General features: G+C 42.0%; 1 long non-coding RNA gene across 5 annotated transcripts; it reads right to left on the minus strand.

Moving 5' to 3' along the window:
- Window positions 1-34: 34 nt before the first annotated feature.
- On the minus strand, window positions 35-15322 carry LOC310852890. Of its 5 annotated transcripts, none has more exons than XR_014568384.1 (5): window positions 15304-15322; window positions 9600-9667; window positions 8403-8513; window positions 2934-3092; window positions 35-1986 (listed from the first exon to the last, which is right to left on the minus strand). It is a non-coding gene; the product is annotated as an uncharacterized lncRNA (long non-coding RNA). The 5 variants fall into 5 exon arrangements; XR_014568385.1 differs by lacking the exon at window positions 15304-15322 and adding an exon at window positions 15084-15102; XR_014568386.1 differs by lacking the exon at window positions 15304-15322 and adding an exon at window positions 14722-14915.
- Window positions 15323-16649: the final 1327 nt, after the last annotated feature.

A 16649-nucleotide genomic window follows, 5' to 3' on the forward strand; every position in this document is an offset into this window, starting at 1 on the left:
ACCAGTGGCGGGCAACTGATAACGCAGCAACACATTTCCGTAGCAAACAATTCCAGTTTTTATTATTATTTGGATTGTATTAGTAGTAGATAAGAAGGTTTTAATGCATAGACAGGTTCTAACATCCATCTTGCTTTCTCACCTTCGCAGAGCATCATTAAGGCTTCCACTGCCTTGGAAGCTAGAAATCTGATCACTGTATTAAATGGCTTACAATGGTTTTCAGATTACAAAAATGTTGCCCCGTTAACATGTGGACACCAAAACACTAAGTGGCCATGTTGATCATTTGTTAGGAGACTTTATGCTTGAGGAGTTTGGCAGTGACAATCTCTTTGCACCACTCTTGGCAGGTCGTATTTGTATCATGCTTGAGTCAGTCATCCGAAAGGCAGGATAATTCCAGTATTGTAGATAGAGCGGTTCTGAACTGACACTACCTACTGGCTGTGGGTTAGGAACCAGCACAAGTTTTCTTTTCCTCTGTTTCTGAACTCTAGAAATACATTTTTTTAAAAAAAAAACCAACCAAAACTTCAGACAGTACAGTGGGGTCCATGTCACATTTATATTTTCCAGCCTTTACAACAGCACCTGCCCAACAAAGTGTGACTTCTAATATCACTCAACAAACATTGGCCAGATGGTACGTGGATATCTATATTTTGTTTATCACTGTCACATCAATATCTATTGGAAACAAAACATTTCTATAAGCAGTTGAATCAAGAAAGACAGCACTTTTAAGCATTTCATTAATTTTGTGCTGATTGTTATAACTGGCAATTGGGTAAGTACTCTGAAGGCTCCTGACAGTCTAATATGGAATAAGAGACTGCAGAATGAATTGCTTCTGCCATGGCTTGTATTGCACAATCCGTCCGCCTAAATATGTTCTCATGGCTCTAAGGAGGTGCTTTTTAAGGGTCCGTCTACCTGCTGTCGCCAGTGGCTGGCAGCAAACCCCAGCATCTTTCTCACTGCTCTTTCCCAAAAATCTTGCATATAAAATGCTGGGGCTCCGTACATTGCAGTCATACATGTCTGAACATATAGCTATTGCCTGAAGTTCAGCCACTAATAGCTTTTCAGCTAGAGAGGCTCCAGTTATAGGAATGAGTAGACACACCTGCACTAGGGCTCAATTTCTTTATCAGGCTGTCGCTTAATAAACATGAAACTGAACTGCAGTGAAGAATCATGTAGTGTGAGAATAAGCAAAAAACCTTTGGGCAGGACATTGTGGTCTAGAGTTCTCAAGTCTGATCTTGCCTATAGCACGACTTTCCCCCTTTAATAAAGAACTTTGGCTACTTGGTATCAGATGATGATGATTATTTAACCCTTAAACACCAGTGTTTGTAGAATGTGGGCCTTAAACATATAAGGGTGCAGAACAGGAAATCGATGCAACAAGTTGGCTTGGAAATTGAAAGTATTTCTACTCCTGCACCATTGAGAATTTTGTTCAGGGTTTTCTCTTAATAGGTATATCTATTGCCTTGTCACTTTTTATGATGCAAAAAATATAAAATGGGGTGTTAGCTCATTCCTTTATCGCAGGGCTGGGAAATCCGTGATCCTCCAGACCTTGTTGGACTCCCAGTTCCTGGCAGCCCCAGCCAGCCTGGGTTGTGGATAATGTGGTTTGTAATCCAGGAACCTGGAGGGCTACAGGTTTCCCATTCCTGCTTGCTTGCCAGCCCAACGGCAAGCGCTAGTGTGTAAAAGCAATTTGTACTTATTTTTAGATAGAAGACTTAAACAAAAATACTTGTGCCTTTCAATCTAGAACTCTTTATAGAATGCCCGTGCATCGTTTGAAACTGCTTAAAAGGATCCTTATGTTGGAATGGTGCCTGTGGCTAAAAGGATGATGAACACTACTATGACGAGGACAACGCTAACAATAATTATGATCATTTTAGTGTTTTTCCACCACATCTTCCTTGAAATCTTTGTAGACGTCTTTTGGAAACCGTGAGCCTGAAAGCAAATGGAGAAAGGCACAAGTCAGTAAGCAGGGCAACACACCAAATGGATGAAAGCGGCTGCTTTAGAAATGTGGAAGTAGCTTTGTGTAACTTACAAATTACCCCAACAGTTGGTAATCGAAGTCTTAGCTTGCATTGTTTTTCAAACGGATGCAATTCAAAGAATTGTGTGTTAACACACTTAAGATGTAATCTGAACCCTACTTAAGTGAATAAGCCCTGTTGAATTAAATCGGATTTATGAGTAAGCACGATTAGGATAATGCTGTTAGCTTTTTTTCCATCAGGCTGCCTGAGTATTTTGAGAGCTGGTGGGAGAGAGAATCACACAATGAGCCTAGAATATTTCTCCTCTTGGAATTCAGTGTCGTTGAAGCTGCTTGATTAGCGTGAATTGATAGTTAAACACTTTAAACAGTTTCTTCAAGGGCCCTGATCACTAACGACTTGTTTTGGAGGAGTAATTTGTGATGATGAGCCCCCAAAATAAGCAACTTGCTGCATTGCTGGCAAATGGACCACGTGGCTTCCCTGTGGATCCAACAAACTTGTTCCATCAGTCCAAGGATTTACACTTGTGCAATGGAACATACCCCTCCCTGTGCCCATAAATCTTATGGGTGTTACCCCTATAAGAGTGTGCAGGGAGAGATGGGAAGGAAGCTACATTGCAGAATCGTACTTCCTTTCAGTGGTTCTCAACCGTGGGTCCCCGGATGTTTTTGGCCTACAACTCCCATGATCCCTAGCTCACAGGACCAGTGGTCAGGGATGATGGGAGTTGTAGGCCAAAAACATTGGGGACCCAAGGTTGAGAAAGGCTGCGTGATGGAGTTAATACGATACAACCCTCAGATCCTGATGCCATTCCTCAAAGAGTCCGCTTAAAGCCATTCTACTGATAAATATTCTGCACAAAGTAAATGAATATAGAATCACCGCTGTTTGGAGATCATCGCTTCGATCAGCCAGCTCGCTCAGCCGTTCTTCTCTGTCCAAAACTTTTTCAATATTCTGGCTCATGACATTTTTCACATCATCCACTTGAACTTGAAGCGTAGAAATTGCAGCATCACCGTGTTTCTGATCAAACGCCATCTGCCCAGGATAAAGTTTTCATTTCACTTATTACACTAAATACGAATAATAATGCTAGCCGTGGTTTTGTATAGGAATGTTTCCTGAAAAATAAGTCAGTCAGCCAATTATAGGCTATTTGAAAACCTAATACAGTACTGAATTATTTCCTTGTTTCCACCAAGTCTCTAGGTTTTATTCAAAAGATTTCTATCCTAATTTTCAGTCCTAAATTCACAGCAGCTCACAGCTGAAAACACAGAAAGCTACAGGTAGAGTAAAAAAACAGAACAGTAAAACCCAATATTAAAATGAGAAGTAAGATTAAAAATGCATTTGTTTACTAAGCATTTATCAACGCTGTGTAATGATGCCTTCTAGTATTTTATTTACAAATTTCTGAAGCGGTATTAAAAATCTAGCACAACTCTCTTGCCATATGAAGCCAACAGGAAAAGTAGTATAACATGTTAGATACAACAACCTGCAAGATAAGAAATCAAAACCAACCATGAACCACCCGTTAACTCATTTAACTTTTAGTTTGGACAAGTAATTGGACCTTTTAAACCCCAAATGGTATGAAAGCAGATTGAGAGCCAATATTAAATCAACATAAAAGCTCAGTGTGTGTGTAAATTCTAAAGGGCAAGCATCAAATTTAAGATGGTGGTACATCTACCAAAGTTGTTCTATTGGCTAAAGCACTTACGGCTGTGCAACAAAACTTTGTTTCTCATTCCTCTCCCTACATCCCCCTTAAATCTATGCAGCATTCCCCAATGCTCTAGAGCAGATTTGGGGGGGGCAAGGATGAGGAAGTTGCATTACAGAAATTGAACCTGTGCTAATGGAACGTGGCTGAATATTACCATCTGTGTCCCCTCCCCCCCCCAGTCTTATATCAAAGAATTTTAACTGAGCTGATGGAGAATTTCAGTAGCTCAAATACAATAACAACACTTTTGAGATGAGGCAAAACTGTTAGAAAAATAAAGTGGGCCTTGACACATGTCTCAACCAAAAGCAAGAGCAAAGAGGTGCGTCTTCAGCATAATGGTGGAAACTGCAATTTAGATGTCAGATACACAAGGAGCATAACTGCATTCGCACTGGGAACTTTTTGAAATCGGTTTGTATTTGAAAAGCAGATGGTGCAGCTTGTACTAGAAGACAAATCCAGTCTTCAACACCTTTGTTAAAAAACCTTTCATAGCCTCTAATGGTATACCCCACAGCCTTTCCTCTAGGTGCTAAACTATAATCTAATTTAATTAAACAGATCTAGGGTAGTGGGTGCCTCTTAACATCTACTTTCCTTTGGATGTGCTGTCTTTTACAACCTTTCGGTCTTCCCTCTCCTAGTTTTCAGTAGATAGCGTCCCTGTATCTGGCACTGCCTGCTGTATTGGGAAGTGAGGAGGGAGGGATATTGGCTGTACTCATTGGGGAAGGGAACCCTGCCAACAGATGCCCCCTCCCCCTAAAACTGTGGGAATGTTCAGGGTGGCAGGAGCATGTTACTTCCGGGTTTCGCTGCTCGCGTATGTGCAGAGGCTCAAAATGATGCAAACACATACGAGGAAGCGGCGCAACGCGACCCGCGCACACGCAGACGCACTGTCACGTCTTGCATTCCGTTCGGGATGCGAATGGGGCTCCGGAACGGATCCCGTTCGCATCCCGAGGTACCACTGTATTCAAGTTATATTTTAGAATTGTGCGCTTTCTCCGCAATGTTATCACATGGCCACTAGAGGTCACCCGAGCACTTCTATGAATTAATAGCAAAACAAAAAACATTCCCATGAGGTTAGGGCAATTTACCTTCACAAAACAAATAAATGATTAAACAACACTGAGATGCATGAAAATTCCTAAGTCTCTCCTCACCCATCCCACTTATCTACCATTAAAGTGCATAGAAGTAATTATCTGTTTGTACTGCCAAGTATCACAAAATTCACTATTATAAAGGGTTACTAATATTATTTCCTTCAGCTCTCTGCAAAGATAATGCAGATTTCAGAATGATCTAAAAGACTGCAGAGATTAGTGTCATGGTTGCTCTTTTGCAAAGGCTTCTAACATTTGCTTTTTTTGCATTCGTATTGCTGTCCCTTGTTGGATCTCAGGAATGCTCTAAGGAGGCGCAATGATAACACTAAAAAAAGTGCTAAGGGATCAGGCCGGTGGTCCATCTAGTTCAGCATCCTCTTTTTGCAGCAACCAACCAAATGCTTGGAGGCTACTCACATGCAGGACCTGAGTGCAACAACCAAGAGGATGCCAGTGTGGTTAATGAGCAGAATCAAGGAAGCTTACTGGAGACAAGGAGCAGTTCTTCAGAAAATGGTCACTTATCCCCAGTGAGAACAAACATTGACCAAAGAAAGCAGAGATAGTGCAAATAAAGAAATGCAAGGAGCACATTTCAGCTGAGTTTCTACTACAGTGGTACCTTGGGTTACAGACGCTTCAGAAATAGTACCTCAGGTTAAGAACTTTGCTTCAGGATGAGAACAGAAATCGTGTGGCAGTGGTGTGGCGGCAGTGGGAGGCCCCATTAGCTAAAGTGGTGCTTTAGGTTAAGAACAGTTTCAGGTTAAGAACGGACCTCCGGAACGAATTAAGTTCTTAACCCGAGGTACCACTGTATTGTGATTTTTAGGAACTCCCATGCCTTACCAACTTCCCTTTCAACTTCCCTTTTACCAATCCCCTCATTTGGGCGCACAAAGAACTGTCTTGCATCTTCCACAGCGAGGAGACATACAAAGCATTCTGCCAGTTTCTCTGCAATTTCTGTTAAGTTGTGGGTGAACATATCAGACGACACAGCGATTCTTCAAACAGCTCTTGTTTATTCACAGGCCAGAACAGAACTGAACTGAAGGGTTCAGCCAGCCTGCTTATATAGAGCTCCACTAGAACGCAACAGTAACCACTTTCTGTAACTATCCAATCACTGAACGTCACTTTTGATCCCTTATTTGCATATGTGGACCTGAACTATCTACAGTATCCCCCTGCTGGCCCAGGGTGAGAACTTCAGTACATAACAATTTCCTTTTCCTTCTTTGGCACACCTTTGACTCCCTTATGAGCCAAAGGTCCAGCTGCCTTCGTAGCCCATTTCCTGCTTCCAATGCACTGACAGTCTTTTTGAAAAAAATTATTCCAGTGCAGCAAAACACTCAGTTTCAGTCAAATCTAGTTTCCTAATCTTTAATCAGAACTCACAGAGAAGAAGTAGCAGTAGGACATGAGAAGGCTTATTTGCCCCTCTATAAGCATCTGGTTTTAATTTCAGCAATTCCTTTCAGTGCCAGTTAGTGACTGATGAACTGTTATTCTTGTAACATGGCAATTTAAGTCTTCACGTGTAAGAATAGCTATGCAACAGAACTTCAACAACAATGGATTCCCATTCTTTATCTGATACATATTTACAGGAAACTCGATGTAACCATACAGCATAGTACAAACCAAAATGAATTAGCATTCAGGGAATAACAGATATGTCAAAGTGGGGGCCCCTATAGCTTTACCAAGTGTGGAAAGACTGAATTTCGATATCCTAAATGTAAAGGGACCCCTGACCGTTAGGTCCAGTCGTGGCCGACTCAGGGGTTGCGCCGCTCATCTTGCTTTATTGGCCAAGGGAGCCGGCGTACAGCTTCCGGGTCATGTGGCCAGCATGACTAAGCTGCTTCTGGTGAACCAGAGCAACGCACGGAAACGCCGTTTACCTTCCCGCCGGAGCGGTACCTATTTATCTACTTGCACTTTGACATGCTTTCGAACTGCTAGGTTGGCAGGAGCAGGGACCGAGCAACGGGAGCTCACCCCGTCGCGGGGATTCGAACCACCACCCTTCTGATCGGCAAGTCCTAGGCTCTGTGGTTTAACCCACAATGCCACCTGAGTCCCTTCGATATCCTACACAGCAATTAAAGGTGTTGGACCTCTCCTGCTCTTTCACATCTGACCACTTTTCTTTCACATATCTGTTATATCTGGGAAGCTATGCCATAAAGGCAACCTCTGCTGAAACCACCCTTTTCTATCTCCATAGTAATGGCGCAGGAGCCCGTTTCTCCCTACATGAAAGTAATGCGTGTGTTAATACAATATTAATACAATATTAATTCTTTAATAATTAATAGTAAATAATGATAGAACAGAATCCAATTTGACCTTACATACACCGTTATTGTTGTTTATTTTTCTCATTTATAATTTTACTGCTTTATCTTCTTTTGTAAACCACATTGATTTTTTGTTTTTAGAATCAGGCGGTGTGTCCATTTTATGAAATACCATATTTTTGGCTCTATAAGATTCACTTTTCCCCTCCTAAAAAGTAAGGGGAAATGTGTGTGCGTCTTATGGAGCGAATGCAGGCTGTGCAGCTATCCCAGAATCCAGAACAGCAAGAGGGATTGATGCTTTCACTGCGCAGTGATCCCTCTTGCTGTTCTGGCTTCTGAGATTCAGAATATTTTATTTCTTGTTTTCCTCCTCCAAAAACTAGGTGCGTCTTGTGGTCTGCTGCATCTTATAGAGCGAAAAATACGGTAAATAAACCACCAAGGTTTTCATAAAACACATGGGGCTGCAGCCCCTGCTTGCTCAGCTCACGGACTCCCTCTCGCCTCCCATAACACTTGACCCAACCCGCTCACTGCACAACCCACCCACCCAGCCTATTCCCTCCCAGCTCACCCCAAACCTTTTAAAGGGGCTTGGGAAACTACTCTCTGAAGCACTGCCCACCCTCCTTTAAACTGCTTGCGTTGTCCACCTGTGCTGCCTGCTTGCCTGCTGTTTTGTGGTCATGCCGGAATTGCCGCCGTCGCCTAACTGGTGGCTGTGCAAACTGTAGCGTGACAACAGCCTTACAATTTTACTCTATAGTAAGATTAGTTTCACACCCCATTGGCAATGCTGATTCAAAGCCCCGGTAGCCTCTTGTGGAAATCATTCCAATTAACTTTTGCAGGCGTGAATAAAATAGGATTATTTTACCTAAAGTAGCTTTAGAAGATCCGGGAGAAGAGTTAAAGTACTTAAAATGTATGCTTGTTTCCCTCTGCTCTTTGGAAGGTATCTGTCTAATGTGATGACGCAGTAGGAAGCAATGATTGAACCCTTCTAGTTAATATTTTACTACATTGACTAGTCTTTTTGGATAAGCTGTACAAATATTGAACTCAGAATGTTTCTGCTGCAGAAACAGTTATTTTACTGACAATTAGATTTACAGTAAATAGATTGCTCATCTAGTTGTTTTCTAGAGAAGTGAGAGAAGTTGGCAAAGTTACTTACCATGTATTTTCCTAATATCTCCTGAAAATCTGTTCCCAACTCTCAAAACACTGAGCAAAAAGTGCTTGTGATATTAAGTGATATTACTTGACTGCTGATTGCCTTGTAAATCTGGAGGGAAATTGAATAGTTTAACATGGAATTCAAGAATTCTATGATCAACACAATCAAAATGTCAGATAGACATCAATAGGCTTCAATAGCCGCTTCTGAGAGTCGCATGCCAAACCTGCTATAGCTGTGTTTAATGGGAGAAAGTGCTGCAGAGAGTAGTTTGCCCAACCGCTCTCTGAAGCACCTCCCACTTCTACTAAACAGTTCACCTGGTCTGTCGAGCGGCAATTAAAGTTGTGCGAGTCCCTTGAACTAGCCAAAAGGACAGAACTAATAAGAGATCACTCAGGTGACAAGGTACAAAATGGAATGGGATTGCTTTAAAAACTACCTGATAAAATATGGTTCCAAAACCAATAATTAGTTGTGCTTAGATCTATCTCATAGATATAAAGGGGTTGGGGTGGGGAAAACTGATTTTAGTAAATGAATGCAGAATATTTGTCACTTAAGAGAAGCGTTGAAGCTGCAAAGAGATAGAGGGAAGTCAACTAATAGAGCAGGGATTCAATCTAGTTTTCTGGAACAGAAAGAAAGAAAAGGAGGATTACAAATATAATTTCTTTCTGAGAACCTGGTGTATAGAATATTCTAATTGCTGTCTGAACAATTTTGTGTGCTTGGCTAATTCTTTTTCATTTATTATTCATCCTTTTTCTTTTTTCCCCCTTTCCCCTTTTCTTTCTTTTCTTATTTTTACTTCTTATTTTTATTTTTGAATATTTGGATGTAATGTTTAATTCATGCTTTCTCTGTAATTTTTAAAAATGCAATAAAGATAACAACAACAACAACAACAACAACAACAGCAACAACAACAACAACAACAACAGTTCACCCAGTCTTCCTGCCACCTGGGCTGCTTCCTCCTTCACCTGCCTGCTATTCTGTCATCATGGTGTTGGTGTGTCCACCTACTGGCAGTCATGCCAATTGCACCATGACGACATTACATTTCTATGTATATAGGGAAGAATATCTCTAGCGTAATCCTCTAATCCATTTGTTATTACAGTTAATCTTTAAAACCTGGATTAGGCCTGGTTTATTCATGAGAAAAAAATGCTGCAACACTCGACTTACCTTCCCGTACAAACAGATGCTTTCCCCAAGGCTTTGCATACAACTTAAGTCACTGCTGATGCGGTCCCCTAAAAATAAATGACAAATGTTTGGTGCTTGTTAGGAAAAACATGCAGCATGAACGTTATTTGTGTATCACCCGGTTGCTATTGGATTTGCACTGCCTTCTGGACTCCTTCTGCACTCGATTAAAGGTGTACTGCTTTTATGCATTCACTTCATAAACTGATATATCACATAATTACAATGGTCTCAACAAATGCAATGGAACCAACAAAAGAAGAGTGGCAGATGAAGATGATGGAATTTGCAGAACTGGCGAAGCTGACAGGAAAAATCCGAAAGCAGCACCATCAAGTATTCCAAAAGGATCGGAGTAAATTTATATGATATCTGAGAGACTGTAAACAATTAACATCACTAGCAGGGTTGCTTGAAGACTTGTAATGAGAAATTGTCTGTCTTTCTATATTTATTTAAATTTTGAGCCATTTTGTAATGCGTGTAATTAGAACGGGAAAACGTATAACTTGCAATGATATAAAGGTCAATTTCAAAAGCCATGAGGCGGGAGGGAAGGAAGTCGAAAGGCTCTAAAGAGACAGAGCGGTATTGTGAATAATGATGATGTGAATGTATAATATTAAATGGAAAATAAATAAAAATTACACATGCACACACACATGCGCAATGGGGATAAACCAGTTGAAAACTAACTATAAAATCGAAAATGACTTTAAAAGTCTTCAAGTAGGTGCCAGAGGGAGGGGGCCTGTCTCATCTCAGTTGGGAGTTCCACAAAATTGGGCCCACAGGACTGAATGCACTACTCCTGGGTGTCCCTAGCAAGCCTTAAAATAAATGGCTTGATGTGACGTTAACATATGAGAGTGCTGGAGGTGAAATAGTTAAACAGGTTACCCAATCAGTACCCAGGGGGTGGAGTTAGAGGGACTATAAAACCAGCTCTGGGACAGGCGAAGGGGAGAGTTCGTTGGGAGTTGGGTGGTTGGTTGGAGTGGGAGTGAATTGGGATAGAGTCTGTGGATAGGTTGAGTTAGGGTAGCGAAATAAGTTGAGTCAGGAACAGTTAGGAGCTAGGTAGACAAGTAAACATATGAGAGGTGGTTTAGTGAGTGAGAGCAGGGAGCAGAAGTTACAGGTCTGGATAGGCACCCCATGATTGGAATTGACTGATACCGTTTATGAAAAAACCTTGTACCCATTTCATCTGCTGGTAGATTATTGGAGCTCACTTCAGCATTCAGCATTATTTTAAGACAGTTTTGGAACACTTTACTACCCCAAGCATAGATTAAAGACCATTTCACAGATTTTGTTTTAAAATGGGTTGAACCAGATTATCCTCAGGGTCCCTTCCAACTCTACAATTCTATGAATCTATGTGCAAATGCAAAATACTCTAATTTATACATAATAGCCTCAACGTTACCCATATCTAGACTTGGGACGAACTCCCAGTCCTTCCCACACCTCCTGGGGCTCTGGAGCCACACCCCAAAGTTACACAATTGGTTCACACATATATAGGCACACACCAAATGCTAGATCACTACCTAAAATTTACATCATCCTCATTTTTCTTTTAAGGCACACGAGAAACAAAAGTTGAAGTGTTGACCCAGGAGGAAAATGCCAAAATCTATCCTGGGGCAATACCCTTATTAGACCAACCGAAATGACACAGAATTGTGTGCAAGCTTTTTGCTCTAATCCAGAACTCTTCAACAGGAGATGGTAAACAAAGCAGCCAGATCTGGAGGAAAGACACTGTAGAGTCTAGCCTTCCCTAAGATTGTAACTTCCAGATATTTTGGATGATCACTCCTTGACCGGCTTTGATGTAAGTTGGGATCCAAGACCACAGTGGGGTGGCGTGGGGTGAAATTAGGTTAGACAAGACTGATCTAGTCTGATGGAGAAATTTCTGGAGAAAAATTGAAAGATTTCACAGATACATTGTGACATTTGGGCTGGCCTAATATTGCCTTCATGCAGATCTTGAAATTGTTATTCTTCTTTATGGCCCTTCCAAAAGTCATCCCACATGGAACTATATGGGACTTGTAGTTTTATTTAGACTATGAGCCACTTTGGGGATTCCAGAGAGGAAGAGAAAAGGTAAAGGTAAAGGGACCCCTGACCATTAGGTCCAGTTGTGACCGACTCTGGGGTTGCGGCACTCATCTCGCTTTATTGGCCGAGGGAGCCGGCGTACAGCTTCCGGGTTATGTGGCCAGCATGACTAAGCCACCTCTGGCGAACCAGAGCAGCACATGGAAACGCCGTTTACCTTCCCGCTGGAGTGGTACCTATTTATCTACTTGCACTTTGACATGCTTTCGAACTGCTAGGTTGGCAGAAGCAGGGACCGAGCAACGGGAGCTCACCCCGTCGCGGGGATTCGAACCGCTGACCTTCCAATTGGCAAGCCCTAGGCTCTGTGGTTTAGACCACAGCGCCACAGTGGGGCGTATATTTTAATACAGTGACACAAATAATTTCCCAACTAAACCTTTGTACCCTAGCCTGCTCTTGAACATCAGAGACACTCCCCCTTTCTTTTTAAAATGTTTTTTAAAAATAATTTTTATTAAAGATTTCTTAGTTTACAAAAATGTGTGCATTGTCTCTTTTTTCAAGTTGTGTTTTCTACTGATCAGTTTCATCAGTTGTGAGACATTAGTGTTGCATGCAATATTATTCTACTAAGTGTATGTGTGGCCTTTTGTGTCAGGGTTACTTGTGTGGATTCCCTTTCTATTTGCTTGTTATATTTCCTTGGAAGTGATGTATGGCAGTGAGAGCTGGACCATCAAGAAGGCTGATCGCCAAAGAATTGATGCTTTTGAATTACGGTGCTGGAGGAGACTCTTGAGAGTCCCATGGACTGCAAGAAGATCGAACCTCTCCATTCTTAAGGAGATCAGCCCTGAGTGCTCACTGGAAGGACAGATCCTGAAGCTGAGACTCCAATATTTTGGCCACCTCATGAGAAGAGAAGACTCCCTGGAAAAGACCCTGATGTTGGGAAAGATGGAGGGCACAAGGAGAAGGGGACGACAGAGGACGAGATGGTTCGATAGTGTTCTTGAAGCATGAGTTTGACCAAACTGCAGGAGGCAGTGGAAGAGAGGAGTGCCTGGTGTGCTCTGGTCCATGGGGTCACAAAGAGTCGGACATGACTAAATGACTAAAAAACAACATTTCCTTGGTGGGGAGAGAGGTTGGGGGTGGCCCAGGGGTGGTTGGTTGTCTTTGGCTGGCTGTAGTGAGATGTGTTTATGTGTGCGAGTGTGGATTTTTGGGTCACGCTGGCCATATTGATTCATATGCTGCTGCCCGATTCTTGTTGGGTTGTGTATGTGATAAAGGGGAGCCATACTGGGGTGAAGGCATCTTCTTCTATTTGTCCCTATGTCAGTTTTAGTTTTTCTAGTAAGGCTGTTTCCCCATACTATTTGATACCAATGGTCCATGTTTACTCCTGACAGGCCTCTCCAGTGTCTGGCTATGATGCTTTCCTTTTTAAATGTTTGCTGCTTTATTGCATTTTAATTTGTTGGAAGCCACCCAGAGTAGTTGGGGTAACCCAGTCAGATGGGTGGCATATAAATAATAAATTGTTATTATTCTGAAAAATGCAATGGGCACCATTCAGCCACAGTTAAGAAGCACATTGAAATGCCATTGTTTTCAGTGGTGCAGTTCAGCAAATGCTTCCCTCTCTCTGAAATTGGAAGAGAATTAAGTGTTTGATTTTGATAGCATTGTGCCTCATGTGCCCTATTGGGGGGGGGAAACCCCCAGCACTTTGGGAAGATGGTATCAATTTTATATGAGGAAGCTGTCTGCTTGCTCTTAATCTGTTTTAACAACTTTCAAGCCTAACATTTCTAATTGAATGCAGCACTCACAGACCGAAAAAAAAGAGGAAAATCCTTACGAGGTGTTTATCTCATTTAAAATCAAAGATGTAATATCTCTGGTTTCTGGATCCCTCTGGATTGTACAGACTTTAAAAGGAATACTTCAAATAATTCTCTCTCTTATTGGGCATAAAACTCCAGCAAGGGAGGATACAAACAGTTCTCCAGTTTGTACTTTTACTGGGTTTAAGAGCCAGTGTGGTTGTAGTGGTCAGAGTTTCGGACTAGGACCTGGGTTCAAAACCCCACGAAGCCTACTATATTTTATCCTAACCTACCTCACAGTGTTGTCAAGAGAGGCTAAAATGGGGAAATGTGTATGTCACCTGGAGTTCCTTGCAGAAAAGGTCGGATATAAATGTATTAAAATAAAGAAAAAGGTCAAAGCTCATGATTTTCAGCTCTACTGAGGGCGCAGGAAGGGGAGAAATGGGATTGCGGGTGGCACAGCTTTACCTCAGATTGTAGATGATTGTGGGGCAGGAAAGGGAGAAGAAAGAGTGTGTTTATGGGCCTGGGATGCGGGAAGTTGTGGTGTTTTGGAGGAAAAAGGGCCCATAAGGATTAGAAACTGAGTGGATGAACCCAGAGACTTTGGGATTGTTTGTGCATGTATAGGTTTAGAAAGCAGTATGGGTTTGTATCGTTTAGAAAGCAACATATTTATTATAGGCACTTGACTTAGATGGTGGCATGACCTTTCTGTGGTAAGGAAACACAAAACCAGTACATTTAAGGTAGTAGCTTTCAGTGTTTTTTAAAAGTAATTTATGGGTGATAATCCCTCCCTTCCCATTTTTGAATTTGGCAACCTGTAAAGACCCCGCTGAAATAAGTCTGCACAAGTCAACATGACTCTGATTAAAATTCTTTCGGGATGTCTGTGGACCAGGATACAAAACCAACAAGTGCTTAAATAAAGTTACGGAGGGAAAGAATAGCAGTGTCCTCAGCACAGCGGATAAACTGAGGAAGGACGAAATAAAGGAGGGACAGGGTAAAGAGGAATATATTCCCTGGTACTAGGAAATCACTGGAAAATTAACGGTTCAGCAATCACACGTGAAAGAGGCAAATCCGATTAAGGTAAAATATTGTGGATATTATTTAACTGTACATTATCTTATTAAACAATAATCCCCATGGCATGCTAATAATAACAATCAATATACATTTATAGACTATCAACTGAGAAGACTCTCTTCCAGTGTCCTTTTCTCTCTCACCCTAATCTTAACTCCTCATCCTCTAACTGCCTCTCCTAACTGCCTCTTAACTGCCTCAGAATGCTCCTGTCAATCACAAGAAGCTTTTCACCAACATCCCAAAAGGACCCTGAGCATCTATTAGTATTGTTGTTGTCCCTCGCTTATAAAGCAGCTATTTCTTCCCCCTAAGCACCGTAAAGAGATTAATTAAAAGCCAAGGAAGTCTTTGCCTGCAGGCTGACAATGTAATAGACCCAATACAAAAAAAAAGGGGGGGGGGATATATGAATTCGTATTTAGGGGGGTGGGCAGGCAACCTGTCCTGCTTTGCAGAAAATGGTCCTCTGTTTGATGGGCTGTCAGCGGCACAGCCCCACATTTGAAAAATTTCTCTCTTTGGAGGGCTGTCCAGTCCAAGTCTGGAGAACATGAGTGGCCTTGGAAGTTGTGAAACCATAGAATCAGAATCACAGCCTTGGAAGGGACCCAAGGGTCATCTAGTCCAACCCCCTGAAATTCAGGACTTTTTGTCCAATCAATGAGCACCTGGGCAGCAGACAGCAAAAGCACCTTTGTCACCACCCTCCCCTCTCTGCTGGGATGTCTTCTATTTCTACAGTGGTACCTCAGGTTAAGAACTTAATTCGTTCTGGAGGTCTGTTCTAAACCTGAGGTATCACTTTAGCTAATGGGGCCTCCCACTGCCACCACGTGTTTTCTGTTCTCACCCTGAAGCAAAGTTCTTAACCCGAGGTACTATTTCTGGGTTAGCGGAGTCTGTAACCTGAAGCGTCTGTAACCTGAAGCATATGTAACCCAAGGTACCACTGTATTTGAAATTATTGTTTCGATTGTTTCTAAATTTTCACCTGGATCCAAAAATTAGTACTTGTAAATTTTATGTATACAGTGGTACCTCAGGTTACATACGCTTCAGGTTACAGACGCTTCAGGTTACAGACTCCGCAAACCCAGAAATTGTGCTTCAGGTTAAGAACGTTGCTTCAGGATGAGAACAGAAATCGTGCTCCGGCGGCAGCAGGAGGCCCCATTAGCTAAAGTGGTGCTTCAGGTTAAGAACAGTTTCAGGTTAAGAATGGACCTCCAGAACGAATTAAGTACTTAACCTGAGGTGCCACTGTATTTCTTTCCCCTTTAATCCACAGAGAGAAGGAACGCTCTGGTGTATCTGAGGCAGCACAAATGGACATTTTCACCTGCCCCAGCTGCTGCAACAACAACAACAACAACAGTAACAACTTATTTATATTCTGCCCATCTGGCTGGATTTCCCCAGCCACTCTGGGCAGCTCCCAACAGAATATTAAAAACACGATAAAACATCAAGCATTAAAAACTTCCCTAAACAGGGCTGCCTTCAGATGTCATCTAAAAGTCAGATAGTTGTTTATTTCCTTGACATCTGATGGAAGGGCGTTCCGCAGGGCGGGCAACAAAACCTACCTCTCCCACATTGGTTTCTACAGCCACAGCAGGCGCTGCAACCCTCCAACAATTTGACTTCAGCCCCAAAGATACACTTCTCCATTGTCTCCTGAGACAGATCGATGCCAACCGAGTCTGTACTTCACTTCTTGTGTAAGTGTTCATTCTTAAAGTCCCCAAGAATTAACTCTTCATGATAATATCACACAGAACAATACTTATTTCTATTGAAGCCAATGTTTAGGGGCACCCCCAAAGTTTGTTCTCTGAATGTTTTGGTGCAGTTTCTCACTGTTACCTTGTGCTTCTGTTTGTTTGGTTCTGGGCTGTTCATTAAAAGCTTATCCTCCATGGCCTGGTTTGCATGCAATGTTAAACTATTGTTTAAAATAAGGTGTGTTTTATCGAGTGCAAATGCTTTGCTCGTATCCTGCTCCTCGCTTGTG

This window comes from Podarcis gaigeae, assembly GCF_964106915.1.
Source record: "Podarcis gaigeae genome assembly, chromosome: 9".
NCBI classification, from domain to species: Eukaryota; Metazoa; Chordata; class Lepidosauria; order Squamata; family Lacertidae; genus Podarcis; species Podarcis gaigeae.